At 45.3% G+C, this 20,229-nt stretch overlaps 1 long non-coding RNA gene across 1 annotated transcript; it reads right to left on the bottom strand.

The window, feature by feature from the left end:
* Nucleotides 1–2,134: 2,134 nt before the first annotated feature.
* On the bottom strand, nucleotides 2,135–16,401 carry LOC308596061. The gene is made up of 3 exons (XR_014012292.1): nucleotides 14,488–16,401; nucleotides 4,705–4,885; nucleotides 2,135–2,924 (listed from the first exon to the last, which is right to left on the bottom strand). It is a non-coding gene; the product is annotated as an uncharacterized lncRNA (long non-coding RNA).
* Between the last annotated feature and the right edge of the window lie 3,828 nt (nucleotides 16,402–20,229).

Below are 20,229 nucleotides of genomic sequence, written 5' to 3'. Positions count from 1 at the left end.
GGGATGATGTCTGTTTTCAGGCTGGGTGGCAGCAGCTGCCCTTTAATATCCATAGTCTTCAGGCCAAGGAGATAGAGCAAGGGTGGGAAACCTATAGCCCTTCAGGTGCTATTGAACTTCAAATCCTATTAGTCACAGTCCGCATGGCCAATGGTCAAGGATGGTTGGAGCTGTGGCTCAACAATATCTGCAGGGCCTAAGGTCCCCCACCACTGGGATAGAGCCTGGGCAGTGTGGATTGGAGGAAGAGATTCACAAGGCCTCAGTTCCTCTTCACCCTTTGATGGAGCGAGTTGTTCACTTGGAGCTCTCCATGGTGCTGCCACTGTCCTGTGATTCAGAACAAAACGGGGGGTATTCTGTTTGCCAGGATTGAATGACACTGCAATAAAGACTCCTTTCCCTGCAGGACATCCTCTTTCATAGCAAGATCATAAATATTGTGGTGAATGAACCTAAATATTGTGGTGAATGAACCTAAAGGGTAGGAAATCCTTGCAGAACACAAATACAAATAACTTCATTTGTTTTACGTATTTAAAGTATTACTTGATGAGGAACCACGTAGGGCATTGCCTCCACGACTTTCCATTCAGAGACAAGAGCTGTAATAGCCTTATTGCAGCCAGTCCCCTTTCTCCTCACAGTCCCCTCTCTGAACATGGCCCTATCTCGCAGCTACACTCAAGAAGGAAGTGGAGGCTAGTACAGAAAGCAGGAGCAGATATTGGCTTGGTCCTTCCAGAAACCATTGTAAGAAACCCTAACTCTAGGTAAGTAAGATTACCTACTCATTATTTTACAACAGATTTCCTTATTCACATCTATGTTTAACTGATGCAATAGAAATTTTCAAGTAATAGTTTCCTCCTCTTCTGCCTGTGTGCTGTAATGCATAAGCAAAAGCATGACAAGTATCCTGTTGTAAATAATACCTTTTATCTGGATACTTATGATTAAAGAAAGTAGGGACTATAGGCAAATTGAAGGGAATTGGGTATGCTTAGCCTGGAAAAGAGAAGAGAAGACTGAGAAATGATATAACAGCCAACTTCAAATATCTAAAGGATTGTCAAGTGCAAGAGGAAGCAAGCTTGTTTTCTGCTGTTCCCAAAGGTAGGATCCAAACCAGTGGATTCAAATTTAAAGAAAATCCTAACTAAATATTAGGCAGAACTTTCTGATGTTTAGAGCTAGTCTAGAGTAAAATGAACTATCTCAGAAGGTGGTGGACTCTCCTTCGTTGGATGTTTTTAAACAGAGCTTGGCTAGTCATCTCTCAAGCGATTATTTAGTTGTGATTTCTGCATGGGGGGGGGGCGGTTAGACTAGAAGACCCTTTGGGTCCTTCCAACTCTACAGTTCTATGATTTTATGATCATCATTGGCCCTTCATAGCTCAAACAGAAACCTGAAGTGTAAAACCCCCAGATCCAAGAAAAACATGTAGATTGATGGATGTTAACGAAAGAGTGAAACAGCATTCCCGGGATATCATAATGGGTGATATCTAATTATGTCTATCCAATAATGAAATTGGCATCCGCTCATTCAACAGGACTTCCCCTTCCACTCCTTTCCCTATATGTCAACCAAATCTGTTTCAAAAGGTTGAGGGAGCCTCTTGGTAGAAGACAGGAAGGGGAAATCTGCTTGTGCAACATTGGATATTATCCTTAGTCTTATTTTACCAGATATTAGATTCAGTGAATGAAAATGAATCACTCCCTATTAAGGCATCAGTCCCTTTAAATTGTGAGCTCTTTCAAATGCATCTGGGAGTATTTAGGGTTAGCATATACGGTTTCAAAAGCAGCACATACTGAGTGTCCTGCTGGCACAGTTCTTTCTTTCTTAGGGGTTTAGACTGATTCCTTAGGTTAATTTCTTGCTTGAATTAGCAAGACATTAAAAGAGAGAGGTGTGCTGAATAATTAAATTAGATGATATTTTATCATCCTGAAAATGTGAATCTATTTATATAAGCATTATGTTTGCAACACTAGTCAATTGTCTTGAGCAATGAAATAGGGGTTCTCAAACAATTGAAAAAATGAGATTAAGAACACACAGATACTAGATAGCAAGTTTTTAAAATAAATATATATATATACACAAGGTCCACATGGCATATAAGAGTAGGTCATTTGAATTTCAGCTAGGCACAAATGCATCACATTTAGGGATGAGGAGATACCCAGTTCTTGTAGTATCTACATTAAGGTGTGAACAAAGTAGCACTTGTAGCTCAAGGAATGCTGCTTTGAAGAAGAGGATTTGCATCGAGGGTTTCTAACCTGATATACTTGGTGAAAGATGCACTACTATGGAGTTGTTTTCAATTCAAAAAATGCTTTTGGAAATGAGAGCTTTGGACATGAGTTGAGAGGGAGAAGTGAATGAGTAGAGAGAATGATAGGAGGTGCAGAATCTGCGAGCTCTCCTATGTTCCACGACATTTAAAGAGGCTGGAAAGATTAATCTAGCATTCGTTCTATACATTCTCTGTCCTTTCTTCACTCATGCTTACAACATGTAAAAATGTCCTAGTTACATACATAACAAAAGTAGTCATCAATAATAAATAAAACATCAAAAATGCACAACCAAATTCCACACAAATCATAAGATCTAAAATACAAAAAATATATAAATAACAGCAACCCCCCACCCCACAACAATAACCTCTAAACAACACTCCACCCCAGTTCACAGCCTCAGCTTTTGTAGCTGGAGTCAGTCCTTCCCTTCTTCCCAGAACAGGTAAAAAAAGGCCCGAAAGGCAGGGAAAAGGTCTTCCAGGATGCACAGCCACACACTGAAATGAAGTCCACTGATTTTGATAGTCTGTTCTTAGATGTTGGGATGTAGGAGAAATTCAATTTTGTTCACATTTTAAGGTGAATCTACCTGATCTGCACTTCCTGAAACAATACACAAACCAAAAAACAATCATCCTTTTAAATTCACATTTCTCGGATCTTTTCAGTGCAGTTCTTCAGCTAAGTAATGTGTGCAAAAATGCATGTGCTAGTAAAAATGTGCATAAAAATGCATATCTCACTGAAAACAGGAGACAAAAACGCATTATATTAGGGGAAATGCTTTGAATTGTATATATTGGCAAAATTGCATTAAATGTGTCTATTAAGAGAAATTTGCTCTAAAATGCTGGGAAATTTTAACAAGGACTTGGTAAACTGATGTGCAAATGTGGAAAACTGAACTCATGATTGGAAAAATGAAAAACCGAAACTAAAACGGACAGATTTGCCAATTTTTAGCCAGATACCACTGTCTGTCTCTAATGCCACTCAGCATTCCACCACACTCCCATGCTGTCAATCCTTCTTCTACACCAGGGGTCAGCAAACTTTTTCAGCAGGGTCCACTGTCCCTCAGACCTTGTGGGGGGCTGGACTATATTTTTGGGGAAAAGGAAAAGAATAAATTCTTATGCCCCACAAATAACCCAGAGATGTATTTCAAATAAAAGCACACATTCTACTCATGTAAAAACATGCTGACTCCTGGACCATCTGCGGGCCAGATTTAGAAGGCGATTGGGCCAGATCCGGCCCCCGGGCCTTAGTTTACCTACCCATGTTCTACACATTCTTCTACGTATCACATATTCACGTAGAGCAGGTATCTTCAACTTTTTCAGACCCAAGAACCACTTTTAACCCATTTCTTTTAACACAGATTTGCATGGTGGTAATGCTCCTGCTGTGGCCCTCCTTGGATCAGATTGCAACCCATCAGTTGGAGATCAGTGGAATAGAGCATTTAAACTATACATGCCTCATTGAAGATAGTTTGGTTTTTTTCCAGAACAAAAATGAAAGATGTTATAAGTTCCGGTTGATGTCAGTGTTGACTTCTCAATAGTGAGCAGATTCAGAATGACTTTTATTCTACAGTTTTGCATGTTGTTTTATTTGTTTCCCATTGTTTCTCATTTTGATCCTATGGAAGAAGCAGCCCAGAAACTGTTTGAGTTAAGAATGAAAGAAAATGTAAAGAATCGTCAGAACAGAGGTTCATACGGGCCTCGGTGCAAAGCTAGAGAAAACTTGGCAATTTGCGAAGGAGTAACGTTTATTTCCACATAGTCTTGTAGCTTTTACTGAACAGTCATTTATAAGGAATAATGAAAAAGAGCCTCTTTAAAAATACATGAAGGGCAAATGTGTTTTCTTTATCAGCTTCACAAATTTGATGCACGTTCTAATTTCTTTCTGTTGTACCTTGCAGGGGTCCATTGATCTTCTGGCGTGGGAGGACTGTTATGGTGGGAGTCTGTTTCCCTCAGCTAGATGACAGCATTAATTAAGTTGTGCTCTGGGAAAATGAAAATAGTGTAGAAGCATATTTGCCTCTCTGCCAATAAACACTTCAGTGCTAAAGTACAGGACGTTTTCCACCAAAATCAATTTGATTTGGCTTCTTTTTTTTTAATGCCACTCATTTTTTCTTTGTCAGATATGAAGAGCAAGAGAGTGCACATTTTGTTTTGAGTTTTTCAGACTGGGTCTGTCCTCATTCATGCAAAAGCTTCAGTCCTATAGCAAACTTTGAACCTCAAGGGACTTATTCACATAAATGTGGAAATCAATTGCATGAAAATCAGTTGCATTGACTTCCAAGTAAGTATGATCAGGATTAGAGTCTTAAAATGACAAATTCCACAAATCTGCTTACCTTCCGTGGTCAGCAGCATTGTGGTCAGGCCACAGCCATGTCTGCGACCTGGGAAAATTGCCTGGGTGGATTCTAGTCTGCCCACAGATTGGCATGGGTTCAGCATGAACACTTTCCTTGTTCTCTTATCATGGCAACGGTGCGCCACCTGAGAGGTGCCAGAACTGAGTTCTGGTGAGTTCTGCTGGGGGGGAAAGCCCTGATTATCATCATCATCATTAGTCTAGATCGTTCTTCTTCTTTTTTTAAAATAGTACAGCAAACAGAACATCAACTAAAAGGAAAAAATGAAATTGAGAAGGAAAAGAACACAGTTCAAAAACATTGAAAACAAACATACTTGTTGTGTAGTACTTCCTCCACCCATCCGCAGCTTCCCTCTGCCACAATTCAACCTCTTTAAATCTCTATCTCCACATTTATCCTTGCATTCTCCAAATGTATCGTTATTTGTACTTCTTTTATCTCTTTTCTTTTCCAATCCATACATATGGTTTACATTTTTATTTTCATCATATTAGCATATCTTTCTTAGAACAATACTTTAACATATAATCTTCGAAACATTTCCATCCCTTTTTTAATTTTTGATTTGACTGATATCTTATAATTGATGTTAGCTTTGCCAGTTCTAAATATTCATTTAATTTGCATATCCACTCCTCTTTTGAGGGCAAGATTTGAGATTTCCATTTAGAAGCAATCACTACTCTGGCTGCTGTAGCTGCATATAGAAAGATTCTTTTTTTTTACTTGCAGTATATCTTTCCCTATCAAGCCTAGGAGATATACCTATCAAGCCTCTGTTTTTTTAACAACTGGGATTTTCAACATTTTCTTTAATTCCTAGCCTAGATTGTTCTTTGCTATGCAAGCATCTCTAAGCAACTTACAACATATTTTAAAACATAAGCACCAGTAAACTACATTATAACATTAACATATCACTTCAAAAACACGTGCAATTAAAAAGAATAAGAGAAACCCAAGAACCACAAAAAGCTTTGGCCTCACACTAACAACAAAAGCAACATTATCCTAGTCCATAAAAAGTTGTGCGGGGAAGGGTAAATTTTCAGCACGTGCTGAAAAGATATCAGCAAAAGCACCAAGCAGATGTCACTGGGGACAACACTGAGCAGATGAGGAATCACAAATGAAAAGACCTTCTGCAAGGGATGGAAGGATCTGCCAATTTTGGTTCTCTCAGTTTCTGATTTTCCCATTCTTAAATTCAGTTCACCACATTTTGCAACAATTTCTTTTTTAAAAAAATCTAATGGAAATTCATCAGCATTTTAGTGTTAATTTCTCCTAATAAACACATTTTAATATGCAGTATTGATGAATGTACACATTTTTGTAAGCAGGTTATCCCAATGTAATGCATTTTTTGTGTTAACTCTACCAATATATTCATTTTTCAGCATGCTTTCCCTTAATGTAGGAATTTTCAAAAATACATTGTTTAGTTGATTAACTGCACAGTACAAATTTCAAAGGATAGGTTGTATTTTGGTTCACATATAGTTTTGAAAAGGGCAGGTTTGATATATGTGGCTTCAAATGAGACCTGAATCCAATTCCCTACTCCAGGGGTGTCCAACAGGTCGATCGGGATCTACCAGTCGATCCCTGGGAGGTTCTGGTCAATTGTGGTTGATTGCGGGCTCCCTTTCCTTTGCGGTGGCAAGAACATCCAGCCCCAGCCCCTTGCCCCCTCCTCCATTTCCACACGGTCGCTGGAACCTAACACGGAGCTTTCGCTGTGAGGCAGACTGTTTCCTTAGCAATACTTTTGTTAGCGACTTTTCCCCTTTACTAAATTTTTACATGTTCCCCAAAATGGGTCGTTTCTCCCTAAAAAAATGGGATTTTCCTGCCAGAAAGGGGTAGATACTGCCAGTTTTTATTCTGTGAGTAGATCACACTCTTTTGGGAGTTGGACATCCCTGGCCTACTCCATTCATACCCTCTCCCTTTCTATCATCCTCTGAGCTTTCCTAAGAGAAGAGCTTGATGTGTGCATGATTCAAGATTTGCTTTCATTGCTTTATCATCTTCCTTTTAAACCCCTCTGCATATCAGCACACTTGGATGATGTGCCTTTTTGAGCTCTTAACTGAAAGATCATTTAAATTTAATCAAGCAAAGCTGACTCTTGTTGCAGCAAGAGGTGCTTGTCTTTTAAGAGTTTATTTTTCCTTCCCCATTAAGAGTAATATGGCACAGCCAAACTGGCTTAAAATATAAACAAACATGCCTTTTAGTCTCAACCTGCTGATTAAAGTTTGCCATTACCGATCAAGTAAAACTTTATTTAATTAATCTACCAATTAAAGGTTTTGGGATTAGTTTATTAACACCAACATCTATTAATAAATCCTTGCCAATAAAAAAAATATTAAGGGAGCAGGGAGCAATCTAATAGTGTAGGCCTGAAACATCATTCCTTATTCAGGTCTTGAATGAGAAAGCGTGTTCACATCAAAAGAGAGCACGTGTTGCGGTTGGGGCCGAACAAAACCCCATGTTAGTGACCAGGCCATAGATGGCTAGAGGCCTGGGAGCAGATTGGAGGATGCTGTTACTGGGGCAATTTGGATGTTGCCAATTTAGGGGTGGGATCAATGGCTTTATAAGCAGGGTCCACAGCGTTCTCTTTCTCTTTTGCTGTGGACACCGGATCTATCTCTAGCACCGGAGCGTATCAGCAAGAGACTTTGGTCGTATAAACCAATTTTTCCCTCTTTTCTCTTTCCTTCCCCTCTTTGATTTATCCTTAAGCTACCCTAGGGTAATTAATTTTATTTTTCCTCTTCACTATACTCTCTTACCTTCTCCTTGTGGCCCTTGGGACACCAGTGGGGGGGGGGCGGGACCTCCCGGTCCCGGCTGGCTTACGGCCCGCTCTCGGCCGAGCCGTTGGTTGGGACGGGGGGGCGATTTGCCCTAGGTCTCCCCGCCGGGTCCAGCCCAGTTAGGGCCTGCTCATTTCGGTGGCCTCCCTTACCCGAGGGAGGCTCCCGGCCCTGATCCGCGGCTTGCGGTGTCTGGGGTCTCTTGGGGCGACTGCTGCCCCGCGCGGCCTGCGGCCGGTGGCGGAGCTGGGGACCCCCTGTTCTGGGCTGGATTCGGCCCGGCTGAGGCCCCGGGTCGCCCCCTCGCTGCTCCGCTTCCGCCCGCGGGCCTCTCCGGGCCTACCGCGCCGCGTCGCTATCCGCCTTTGGCGGCGCGGGGTCTACCGCGGCCCGCTGCGGCCTGGTTGGGGCCTGTAGGCCTCGGCCGCCTTTCCGGCCTTGGGGCCTGCGGGCGCCGGCTGATCGCGGCCCCGATCCGCGGGCTGCCGCTTCCCGGGGCCCGCTCCGGCTGCTGCCGCTGCGCGGGCCGCGTCTGGCGGCGGCTCCGGGGAGCCCGCGTTCTGCGGCTGGGTTCGGCCCGGCTGCGGCTGGATTGGCCACCCCGTCGCCCCCGCCTTACCTTTGGGCCCGGCTGGGCCTGCTGCTCCGCGCCGCTTCCTCTCGGCGGCGCGGGGATCGGCGGCCCGCTGCGGCCTAGTTCGGGCCTGCGCGGCCTCGGCTGCTTTTCTGGCTTCGGGCTGCCGCTTCGGCCCGGGGAGCCGGTGCGCCCCCCCATTCTGCACAAGCGGTTTGGGGGCGCACAGGGGGATAGTGGAGGCCTTGGGGGGCTCAGAGCGGCCTGAGCCCTGGTTGCCCGCCTCGGGTGCCGCTGGTGGGCTAGAGGTCCTCCATTTCGGGGGGGGGGGAAATCCTCTTGTTTGCTTCCTTTGTGCTTCCTACCTGAACAGTGGCCTCTGGTGGCCAGACTTTGCAATTACAGGGTCTGCCTGTAATTCATGAATTCACTCTGCAGTGGCCTCTAGTGGCTGTTTCGGTATTGCAGGGTGCTGTTTTTACCTGCTGTCAGAGTTCCTTTTAATCCCTGTGCTTATATTGTTTGCATAGGCCTCCTGTTACGCCGGCGGTGTTGGGGTTATTCCCGTACCTGCTGATTCTCCTTAATTTTTGATTATTCGTTATTTTAACTATCGTTAATTTTATTAATTTTATTATTATTTTATTACTTTTACATTTGTTTAACTTTAATTAATTAATTATATTGGTCCGGAATTTAACCCTTTCCTTTAATTGATTTTCTGTTTAAGCTTATAGCAGGAATGGCGCCAAAGAAGGCAGCAAGGAAGTCTGGTCCTGCTATTACGGCAAAGTGGCCCATAAAAGGCCCATCGCAGGCTCTGCATTCCCCGCAACCTGCCCAAGCTCTACAACGCATCCGGTCCATGGTCAACAGCCTGGCGGGTGACCCAGTGGCCTTGGCAAGGGTGGAGTCCGAGATGGATGGTCTGCTCCGCCGATCCTCTACCCCGTCGTCATCCTCTGCAATATTGAGTCCTACCTTAGGCGCCTCGTCTCCGGCGGCGTCATCTAGTGAAGATGAGGGAGGAACATCGTTAGCCAGGGGGTTGTTGCATGATACTCAAACAGCACGCACCCCGGTCTTACCGGCGTCGCAGGTTACTGTGGCGAGGGGTCGTGGCCGTATCAGGGTTGGGACCGGCAGGAGGGGATCAGCACGGGTCCGCATGGGGGGTTCACCTCCGCGGTCTTCGGTAGCAGGGATTCAGGCGCCGGGTCATTCACAGTCAATTTCTTGTCAGTCGATCCCAGGTGCGGTTCAGCAGGCTGATTTATCGGATTCTTCAGTGGAGGATAGCCTTCCCCTACCTCCAAGGTCATCTTCTCGTGGGCTCCGTCGCCGCAAGAGAAGCTCCAAGAGGCGTGCCAAGAAGAGACGTAGAGGCACCTCGTCTTCTTCTTCAGGTACCTCTTCACAGAGTTCCAGTAGTGACGAGGAAGCGCCGCTTAAGCTCTACTGGGGGTTTGGGGAGACCTCGGGGCTCCCAAAATGGGTGTGGGAGCGGAGGGCCAACTCCCATAGGGCCAAGTATGGGGCGGTTCAGGATTGTCTTGATGGGGCATTGGTGCCTGACGTAAAAGTCTCCACCAATTCGGCCAGAGACATTATCCCCGGGGCCCACCTGTCTGCCAAATTGCGGTCCAGGATCCTGGATGGCCGCTATGTTGTTATTTTCTGCCTTGCCCCCCCCCCGCTCGAAGGTCAGGAGCCCTTAGACAAGGGTCTGCCGGTATCTAAGAAGCGGACGGTCTTGTCAAAAGCAGATAGGACTTTTGAAAGGTGGTTAGATAGCTTCCAGGTTTTTGCTGGAGTCATGTCTGCAGCTTATCCCAGGAGATCCTTGCATCTGTGGGTATACCTGTCCATTGTCCGTTCGGCCTTTACGATGGCCGGGGAGACTGCTGCGCTGGCCTACGATCAGAACTTCAGACGTAGGGCTGCCAAGATCCCCACAGCCCGCTGGGATCGGAAAGATTTGGATGTCTGGACCACTTATGTGGCCCCCCGTATTGATAAAAAGCTGCCCGATCCGCAGAAGTTCAGGCCCGCCCCGGCTAGGTCGGGCCGCAAGCAGTTCTGCTGGGATTTTAATAAGGGTGCTTGCTCGCGGCAGCCTTGTAAATACGCGCATGTGTGCGACAAGTGCTCTGGGAACCATCCTGCATCCACGTGTGCAGGGGGTCGCCGGCCCTTTCGAAAAGGGGGGGGCTCTCAGCAGCCTCCAAAAACAGCTGCCCAGGTCCCTGCTGCTGGAGCAGGAAAGTAGAGTCTTATCCTCCTTAGCTCACACTCCGGTAAGGTTACAACCATTGCTATCATTGTTAGAATCCTACCCTGATACCAAATCGGCGTCCTATTTGCGTGAGGGTTTTTCCGTAGGTTTCAGAATCCCGATAGTTTCCACCCCAGTTGCCAGGAACCCAGCAAATCAGAAATCAATCAGGGACATGCCAGAAGTAGTGCGCAAGAAAATTGAAAAAGAATTGGCTTTACGTCGCATGGCCGGTCCTTTTGCCGCCCCTCCTTTTCCCAATTTCCACATTTCTGCTTTGGGTATAGTTCCCAAAAAAGCTCCGGGGGAATTCCGCCTAATCCATAACCTCTCTCATCCTACAGGCACGTCAGTAAATGACGTGATTCCCCCGGAGCTTTGTTCTGTGAAATATGCTTCTCTTGATCATGCGATCAAGATGATTCGGAAATTTGGGACGGGCGCTTTACTGGCAAAATGCTACATCGAATCGGCTTTTCGGCTGCTTCCAATTCATCCCGACGATTTTTGGTTGCTGGGATTTCAGTTCGAAGGAGGATTCTATTTTGATAAGGCTATGCCCATGGGCTGCTCGGTTGCCTGTGCGGCTTTTGAGTGTTTCAGTTCATTTTTAGAGTGGGCCTTGCGTGAGAAGACCGGACTGGGCGGAGTCACGCATTATATTGATGATTTTTTGGTCGCCTCGGCAGGAAATACAGGGGACTGCGTGGCGTTATTGCAGGCCTTCGCTTCCTTAACGGAAGATCTGGGCGTCCTTTTAGCGGCTGGAAAGACCGAGGGTCCTTCTACACAGTTGACTTATTTGGGTATCTTGTTAGATACTGTGGCCCAAACTTCTAGCTTACCGCCTGAGAAGATAATCAATTTGAAAAAGGTTATTAAGGATCTTCTGCCCTTAAAAAAGGTTACCTTGCGGCAGCTCCAGTCGTTGCTGGGCCATCTAAATTTTGCGTGTAGGGTGGTCTCCCCCGGACGACCATTTTGCTCCCGATTGGCCAAACTTACCTCAGGGTTGCAAGCCCCGCATCACGGGGTACGCCTTCCTAGTCAGGTACGGGCTGACCTTGATATTTGGTTGGAGTTTCTGGAGGACTTCAATGGGGTGTCCTTGTGGCAGGACACTTTGAACCTGCACAACGACTTCCAGGTACATTCTGACGCTGCTGGGTCTTTGGGGTTTGGCTTGTATTGGGACGGCAGGTGGTGTGCTGAGCGCTGGCCGCCCGCTTGGCAGGGGCAGGCTATTACTCGGGATCTAACTTTTCTCGAGTTTTTTCCCATTGTAGTGGCAGTGCACTTGTGGGTCGAGCATTTCAGGGATCATCGGGTTTGTTTCTGGACCGATAACCAGGCGGTGGTGAATGTACTGGCCAAGCAGTCTTCACGCTCCCCTAGGGTATCGGCCCTCTTACGGGCCTTCGTGTTGCATTGCTTGCGTTTTAATATTGTGTTTTCTGCTCGTTTTGTCCCGGGAATTTCTAACGAGATTGCCGATGCTCTGTCCCGTTTTCAGATGCAGCGATTCAGGTCCCTGGTGCCAGTGGCTCGAGACCGTCCGGAAATTTTCCCGGATCATCTCTGGAACCTTGGCAGAACTTAGTTTTACAGGGAGTAGCTGCATCTGTTGCACCCTCTACCTTGAGGTCCTATGAGAAGGCCTGGGCGGACTTCTTATTATTTAATGGGCAGTCTATTGGGGAAATTATCACCTCCCATTCCACCTCTCAGGTGCTCCGGTATCTGGCGCATTTATTCCAGATGCGTCGGGCGGCTAGGACCCTTCGTCTGCACTCAGCAGCAATTTCCTTTTTTAACAGGGCTTATTTTAACAAAGACCCATGTCAGAAGTTTGTGGTCCGTAGGGCCTTGGAGGGATGGGGGCGTCTCACTCCTTCCAGGCCCATTCCCAGACGCCCCATTACATTTGAATTGCTGGCGCAAATGCGCTCCAAACTGCGGAGCATCTGTTGGTCCAAATTCGAGGCTCGGCTATTTTCAGCAGCCTTCTCATTAGCCTTCTTTGGGGCCCTAAGAGTTGGTGAGGTGGTTCTCGAGCCTAAGCAGAACGGAGGCTCTAGGGGTTTGCTGATACAGGACGTTAGTGTGTCTTCTCGTGACCTGCAGGTTAATGTCAGGAATTCGAAGACAGACCAATTAGGCAGGGGCGCCATTATTACGCTCCTGGCAACTGGTGAAAGTGGCCCTTGCCCAGTGAAAGACCTTACCAAGTACCTAGCCTTGCGTCCCGGCGGTGAAGGGCCCCTTTTCGTTCATGAAAATGGCCGCCCGCTGGCGAGACACCAGTTTACCAGTGTTTTGCAAAAAGCTGTTGCGGCTTGCGGCCTCCCGGCTCCGGAGTTTGCCCCTCACTCCTTTAGGATTGGAGCTGCCACAACCGCTGCCCACTGGGGTTTGTCAGTAAAAAGGATTAAGGACCTGGGTCGATGGAGATTGGACACATTCAAGGTCTATGTGCGGAAATGATTTGTTGTTGTACTTACATGTGTGTGTTTTAACCCTAGGTCAGGCTGCTATCCATATCTGGGTAGTAGGGCACAGTATTGTGCACTGGGCTGCGGACAGAGCTCGCCAGTCCGGACTGGGTGAAGGCCTGGGATTCCCGCAGCACGTACATGTGTCCTGGATCTCCAGAAGGGGGATGCTGTGGAGAGAATTTTTACCTCTCATGCGAAGGCGTGTCCTCCAGTTCGGCCCTCCTTCGGCGATCGTGGTGCAGCTCGGGGAGAACGATATGGTTTCTTCTTCCTGCTACGGGCTGCGTGCGGCCATTTTACAGGACCTGGGGGAGCTGGCGGCACTGGTGCCGACTTCCAAGTTAATTTGGTCACAGCTTCTTCAACGCCGCATTTGGCGAGGTAGTCCTTGCCCTGCTGCCACCGAACGCGCAAGGAAGCGGATTAATTCTGCAGCAAGCAAGCTGGTGGTGAATTTGGGTGGGTTTGTTATCCCTCACCCTCTTATCTCATTCAAGGTGATTGAATTTTATAGGGATGACGGGGTTCATCTCTCGCCAGTTGGGAATGATGCGTGGTTGGATGCTTTGGCGTCCAGGTTGAGGGTGTGGCTTGATTTGTGAGTGGTTGGCGGCGAGCGTAAGGGCTCGAATGGCGGTTAGGCATTGGTTAAAAATTGGTTGGTGGAGGGGTATGGATTGGCTGTGCCTGCCCCTCCAATGCTGCTGCTGACGGGTATTCCGTTAAAGGAATTCTGAAGCTTACCATCCCCTTCGTCCAAACCCTGACGGCAGGGTGCGGGCCGCGTAAGCTTCAAGGAACAAGCACGGAGTAGCTGAGGGCCTGTGACGCAGCTCCGGCTGACTCTGTCCCTTGTTCCTCCGGGACTGACTAGGGAGTCAGTGCTGTCCCCCATGGCGGGGGGTGACAGATAGTCATAACCAATGCCTAAGCAACCACTCTCAATTTGTATTCAAATAAAGTTGTGGCCAAAATTATGCCAAAAACCTTAAACAAAAATTATGTGTGATGTGTGAGTTATTGGGAAGGGGGGTTTTGGTGGACCTCAACACGCAAATTAAGAGGGAGGGAGAAAATTCCAAGTGCTCAGAGTGATATTTATTCCAAGCCCTTGGAAATCCTTCCTCAGGGGCATGTTTTTAGTGGTGGTTCTCACTGGATACATGGGATACAGTACAGCAGTCATGACAATATTCCACACACTGGGATATAGGTAGAAATGCACCTCTGAAGAAGGATTCATCTCAAAACATGTTGAGCCTGGACCAAGTCATATTCCAAGCACCTGGAATATTTCTTCCTCTGTGTCTTACAGTAGTGACTTTTTGGTTGGTTTGCTGCCAAAGCCTTGAATAATTTCATACTACAAGCCTCAATGATACGCTTGAAATACCTCTACTTGCATGCCCTCCGACATTTCTCTGATGAAAATAGGGATGTCCCATTACATAATGATGATTTTACTATATATAGCCATCTTACTGGGTTGCCCCAGCCACTCTAGGCAGCTTCCAGCATATATAAAAACATAATAAAGCATTAACCATTAAAAAAACCCACTTCCCTATATAGCATTACCTTCCGATGGCTTGGGGAGTCAGATAATTCCAAAGCCTCCAACATTTATCCAATGAAAATAGGAACATCCTAAGGAAAAGTTGGATATTCCAGGATCAAATCAGAAACCGGGGTGGCTTCTCTAAATCAGGGACGTCCTTGGAAAATAGGGACACTTGGAGGGTCTGTACTTTTCATATTGACATCTACTATGATTATTTGTGCCTGAAACAGTAGGAAAGAAGACAAAGAATCATATGTGCAATTGACTTACTTTAGTTTGGATACCTACTCTGAAAGATCTATTTATTTTATTTATTTATTTGAGACTTTTATATACTAGTTTTTATCAGAATAATCTCAAAGCAGTTTCCACATAAGAACATCACTAAAACATCATACAATGCAATTAAAGCATAGTGGGCAGTTGCATTCCAATAATAATACATACATACATATCTGGGATGATCCAGGCAAAAATAAATCAAGTTTCATCTTTCAAAAGGCTTCAGAAAATACATGGGTCTTCGTGGGACCATTCATGTTCCAAGGAGATGGAATTCTATAGTAGGGTGCCACTACAGAAAAGACTCTCTTCTGGGTCCTGCACAAGGCTGCTACAAGTGGATGTCACATTTAGTCTAGGCAACTGTGTATGGTTTTTTGTTTTTTAATAGCTCTGAATATTTTGAATAGCTTGGAAGGTGGCATTCACTTAGGGTCACTTTGGAAGGGCTTTACCTCAGAGATTCATGTCTGATTCCCAATCCAAGTCTTCTGTGGAAAGTCACTAATGGCTTTCTATCAACACACAAGAAGCTAGTTGCCATTTTCCCTCTTTTTATTTGACTGATATCACTTGTGTGGAGATGAAACAGACAGAAATGTCAAAGGGTGTCTCTAATTTGTCTCTGCGTGTGAAATGCCAAAATGGGATAAAGAAGGAGGTGAGAGCACTTCTGCAATGCTAAGCAGTTCTGTCAAAAACTTTGCTATACGTTTTTTTACCTTGTCTAATTTCCAATTTGCATATAAAGTCTTTTTTATGCATGTCTCTTCTCAGACCAAATTAGGAAAGCTAGCTGTACAGTTTCTAGTATTTACATGCAGAATAACACAGCATCCACTATTTGTTTTCCTTTTCTGATTCCCAGCAAACTAATGGAACAAACTGTTTCCCAATTTCTTAGTTGTGGAGAACATGCCATATTTCATCTGAACCAGCCTTTTATTCCTTACAGGACGCAGGTGGTGCTGTGATCTAAACCACTGAGTCTCCTGGGCTTGCCAATCACAAGGTTAGTGGTTCAAATCCCTGAGACGGGGTGAGCTCCCGTTGCTCTGTCCTAGCTCCTGCCAACCTAGCAGTTTGAAAACACACCAGTGCAAGTAGATAAATATGTACCACTGTGGCGGGAAGGTAAACGGCATTTTCGTGTGCTCTGGTTTCCGTTACGGTGTTCCATTGCACCAGAAGCGGTTAAATCATGCTGGCCACATGACCTGGAAAGCTGTCTGTGGACAAACACCGGCTCCCTCCCGACCAACGTGAGGATTGACTTGGGTGTCCACTCAGGAATCCACAGATTGCTGGATTCCCTAGATAATGTATGGAATTCGTACGAGGTGGTCTGAGAGCAGGTAGCCAGCCAATGTGTTAGAAAATAATGAGATAAGAGAAAGAAGACCATCACTGTAAACTGTCTTAAGATCTCAAGAACTCTAACTGTAAGACTTGCTTAACAGAATCTTAGCTGATAGGAATCAGTTTTCCCCAGGACTAGCTAGATGTGTTTAACCTGCTTTATTTCTGTACGCAAATGTTCCTTTGAGATTGTTGTGTGTGCAGTGCCAGATATATGTATAGGCTAAGTAGGCTGAAGCATAGGGCCTCTAAATCCAGGGGGCCTCACCAGCCTTCCCGCTGCCCAACGGGCAGTCTCCCCTCTCCCAAAATTGCAAACCCAAGACTTCATGCAAGGGCAGGGCAACTCAGGCCTCTAAATCTAGGGGGCCTCGCCAGCCTGCCCTCTTCCCAGTGCCGCAGTCTCCCCTCTCCAAAAATTGGAAACCCAAGATTTCATGCAAGGGCAGGGCAACTCATTAGACTCAGGGCTAGCCAGTGGGCCCAATTTTAAACAGTGGGGCGCAACTTGAATTTAAAATCACCATGGTATTTAACAATAATATCTTATGTCCTTTAGAGAAGAAATTGTGAATTGTATAATTTTAAATACCCGTCATCATTCTTGGCTTCACTCAATTTTGTTTATAACACTCTTCCATTTTCTCCTAGTTGTGAGGGTGGGGGATGGGGAGGGGCCTCACAAGTGGAGTAGCCTAGGGCCTCTCTTCATCTAAATCCGGCCCTGTGTGTGTGCATGTGCCTTCTCAGATGGCAAGATCTTTTACCTAAGAATAATCTTCTCCTAGTAAACTTTTAAACTTGGTTCATAAATCCTTGTCTTCTATAATACATGCCACACTTAACAGCCAAACCCTACATTCCCTAGGCAGTCCAAGGTGCTTAGGTTGTTTGGTAGAGGCAGTCAGGGAAAAATAAAGACTTTGGATTGGTGGCAGCAGGAAAGTTTGTGGGAAGGGAAGGGCAGAGTGGGGTGCTCTGATTGGCCTGATCTCCCTTCCACACATGGGCCAGGGACCTCTGGATTGGAGCAATCACCAGGATGGTGGATATGCTAGCTCTTGAACATCCCCTCTCACAAAGTGGAGCTAAACCAGTCCCCTGGTTCTCCAGAGTGCTGGTGATAATAAAACATGTAAGATAGCAACTTGCTGGAAAACTCAGTATGAGTCTGACTGAACACAGGCTGGAATACAGTATGTTTGAAGCCCTATTCTGTGGCAGTGGAGGCAGCAAAAAAATTAAAAAAGCTCTTTGGCCTCCATTGCATCAACAAGGAGCTGTCCAGCGAACCAGTGGTCAGGAGTGTTTTATACTCTGGCCCACGTGAAAATAATTTAGACCACTCGACAGCCCGAGTTGTAAACAATTTGCTCTGATAACCAATTTTTGGACAATGTACTGGTGCGTGTGGTGGCATCTCAGCTCCAGAGGTTACTGGAGAAGATTGAGTATCTAAATCCATTTGGGATGGAGGCAGATTTAGTCACCTTGGTGGATGATGTACGCTGGAAACTGGATAGGAGAAGTGTGTCCCTGTAGGTTCTGCTGCACCTCTGAGTTGCTTTTGATACTATCAGCCATGATATCCTTCTGGGCAGCCTTGCTGGGATGGAACTTGGAGACACTGATTACAGTGGCTCCATTCCTTCCTGGAGGAGTGAACCCAGAAGGTGGTGCTGGAGAACTTCTGTTTGATGCCTTTGTCATTGGCCTGTGGGGTTCCCCAGGGTTCTGTTCTGTCTTCCGTGGTAGTTAACATTGCACAATAGAACTTCCCATTCCATTCCTCTTCCTGTGCACCTCTTGTACCCTCCCCAAATTTGACTTAGAGGGTTGAGGACAATCCAGACCAGATTGGGGAGAATGCACATGGGGAAAGGGGAGAGGGGGGGAAAGTTCTGTTGTGCAGCTGAAAATCTTTGCACTAGGAGATCTCCTTTGTTGGATACCACCCATAGTTTATAACAGTTGGTTATTACACTAGAGGTTTCTCATTGCATTCACTTACTGTCAGCATTGATTCTGCACATATGGCTCATGGTTTCATGAGGTCAACAAATAATGATATTGAGATTTTATGTCAAGGCCTTTCTCCAGATACATTCTTTATTCTATTTACACTAGTTCCCAACAAAATTAATGGGTTTTTTGGCAGTTGTACCCTGGTTAAGGGGCTCCAAAGAGGCACATCTGGTGCCTGTGCTACAAGTCTTTTTGGGTGCCTGACGAAAATGTTATTCCATATTCACCCAGGCACTTCAAGGTTTTAAAGTTTAATTATTTGAAGTATCTTACATGTTGCCTTACTATTATTTCTATGGGGATGGAATTGATCCTAACATCCTAAATAGGATGAAGGGTGATATATAAACATTTTAAATACCTAAATATTAGCACAGCTGCATTTCTTCAGTCACAGAGACATTCATTTTATTAACTTTGCAGGGGATGCCTTGTCATTGTGAGCCTTACCAGTTCAAATGAGTTATTATGTAATAGCTTTTAGTAAGAAGCATTCAGGAAGGCCTAATTCTGTCTGTATGGCAGATATGGAAGAGGGAGAATGAGAGAAACAGAAAAAAATGGTTTCCTTTTCTTCTTCCTCATTGGCCCATTTCTTTCCTTTTTCCTTTCTAAATCATAGATGCCCATGCTTTGTATAAATAAAGAATCCCATTTAAATCTAAAGACATCACCCCAGACGTTGCATGAGCTATGTTAAGCACCCGTCAGATGGTCTTGTTCCCTGCTTTTGACAAGTGAGTTCGGAGACTTCAAATAACTTATGAAAGCTTTGAGTGGCAACTGCTTTTATTTAGTAGGCTAAGCACCACTACCACTCTCATTATACTGGACAGGCTTCCAAAAAAATGGATCACTGCTAAATAGGTACATTTCAAAGTTTCTGAATGTCATGAAATATTGTTTATATGAGGCTTTTGGGTTTCTGGTTTGCACAGAGTGGGAAGCTCTGTCCTCGTTAATGAAGGATAAGGTTCTCTTAGCTTTCCTTAAAATTGGAAATGTCAACTTGTACTGCATTGTCAGAATAAGAGGCCAGCATGCATACATTTTATGATAATTGTTACGTGGTGCCAGCTTTGCGTATTTCTTTCTAGCACAGGCGTAGGAGCAGATGAAGAAAACGCTGCCCACCTTCATGTTTGTATCTTATTTCAGTGCTCAAGATGAGGACCATTTCATTTACTTTCGACAGGTACACAACCTGGCTTGGAAAGGGAAAAGGTCTTGTAGTGAGAGGGAAAGGTTTGCCTTAAACTCTTTTTCTGCACTTGTGCTGATGCTCTCTCAGTGGCTGTCTCTGGCAAACCTCTGTAGCAAAAATGTTGGCAAACCTGGGAAGATTGGTCTTGTGCCAGGCCAAAGCATCCCCCCCACTTTTTCTTTTTTAAAAACGTCATGGGGCAGGCCAAAAAGGGCAAGGAAGGAATTGTCCGTTTACATTTCTTTGTACAGAAAGTATTGATCTGATGTGTAGAGATTTTTCCTATTCTGCTTAATTCAAGAAGCTTCTGGAAGTTTCTCTGTGTGAAAGAAACAAGCAGAAGGTTCGTGATGTTTGAGCTATTCCTTAAGAGAAACTGAATACAGCTGGTTTAAACTGGTTCTGTTATCTCTTTCTGTCAAGGTCATGCTGACTATAACAGTGAGGCCAGAAGGAGCCTGGGTTTCACGCGCTCTCTTTCTATCTCTCCCCCCCCCCTTCTGGTGTGGTATTCTGTATGTAGGGTTAAGCTTTAGTCTTATTATAAGTTATTGTAAGTTTAAGTTAAGTCTGCTGCAACTGGATTTCTTATGGACAGTGCCAGTCCTGAATGTATTGGATTTGTGACCATTATTCCCATTTGCGTTCAGTAGAGGTAAAGCTCTGCTGGATGAAATACAATTGTCTCTGGTCTATTTGGGGGAGGAATCCTGCAACGTGTTTAAGTTTTTACTCTGCTAACTATACACTGGAATCTACTCTGGATCAATACTGAGTAGACTTTAAATGACAGGAATGTCCATCTTTTCATGGGCACGGCAAAATCTATTCATTTTCAGAGATGGGGGGCTTTCCATTATGAGTGGTTATGGCCAAAGGGTTCCATTTC

The sequence above is a fragment of the Podarcis bocagei genome (assembly GCF_964188305.1).
Source record: "Podarcis bocagei genome assembly, chromosome: 10".
NCBI lineage: Eukaryota > Metazoa > Chordata > Lepidosauria > Squamata > Lacertidae > Podarcis > Podarcis bocagei.
This window is presented reverse-complemented; position numbering and strand designations above follow the sequence as displayed.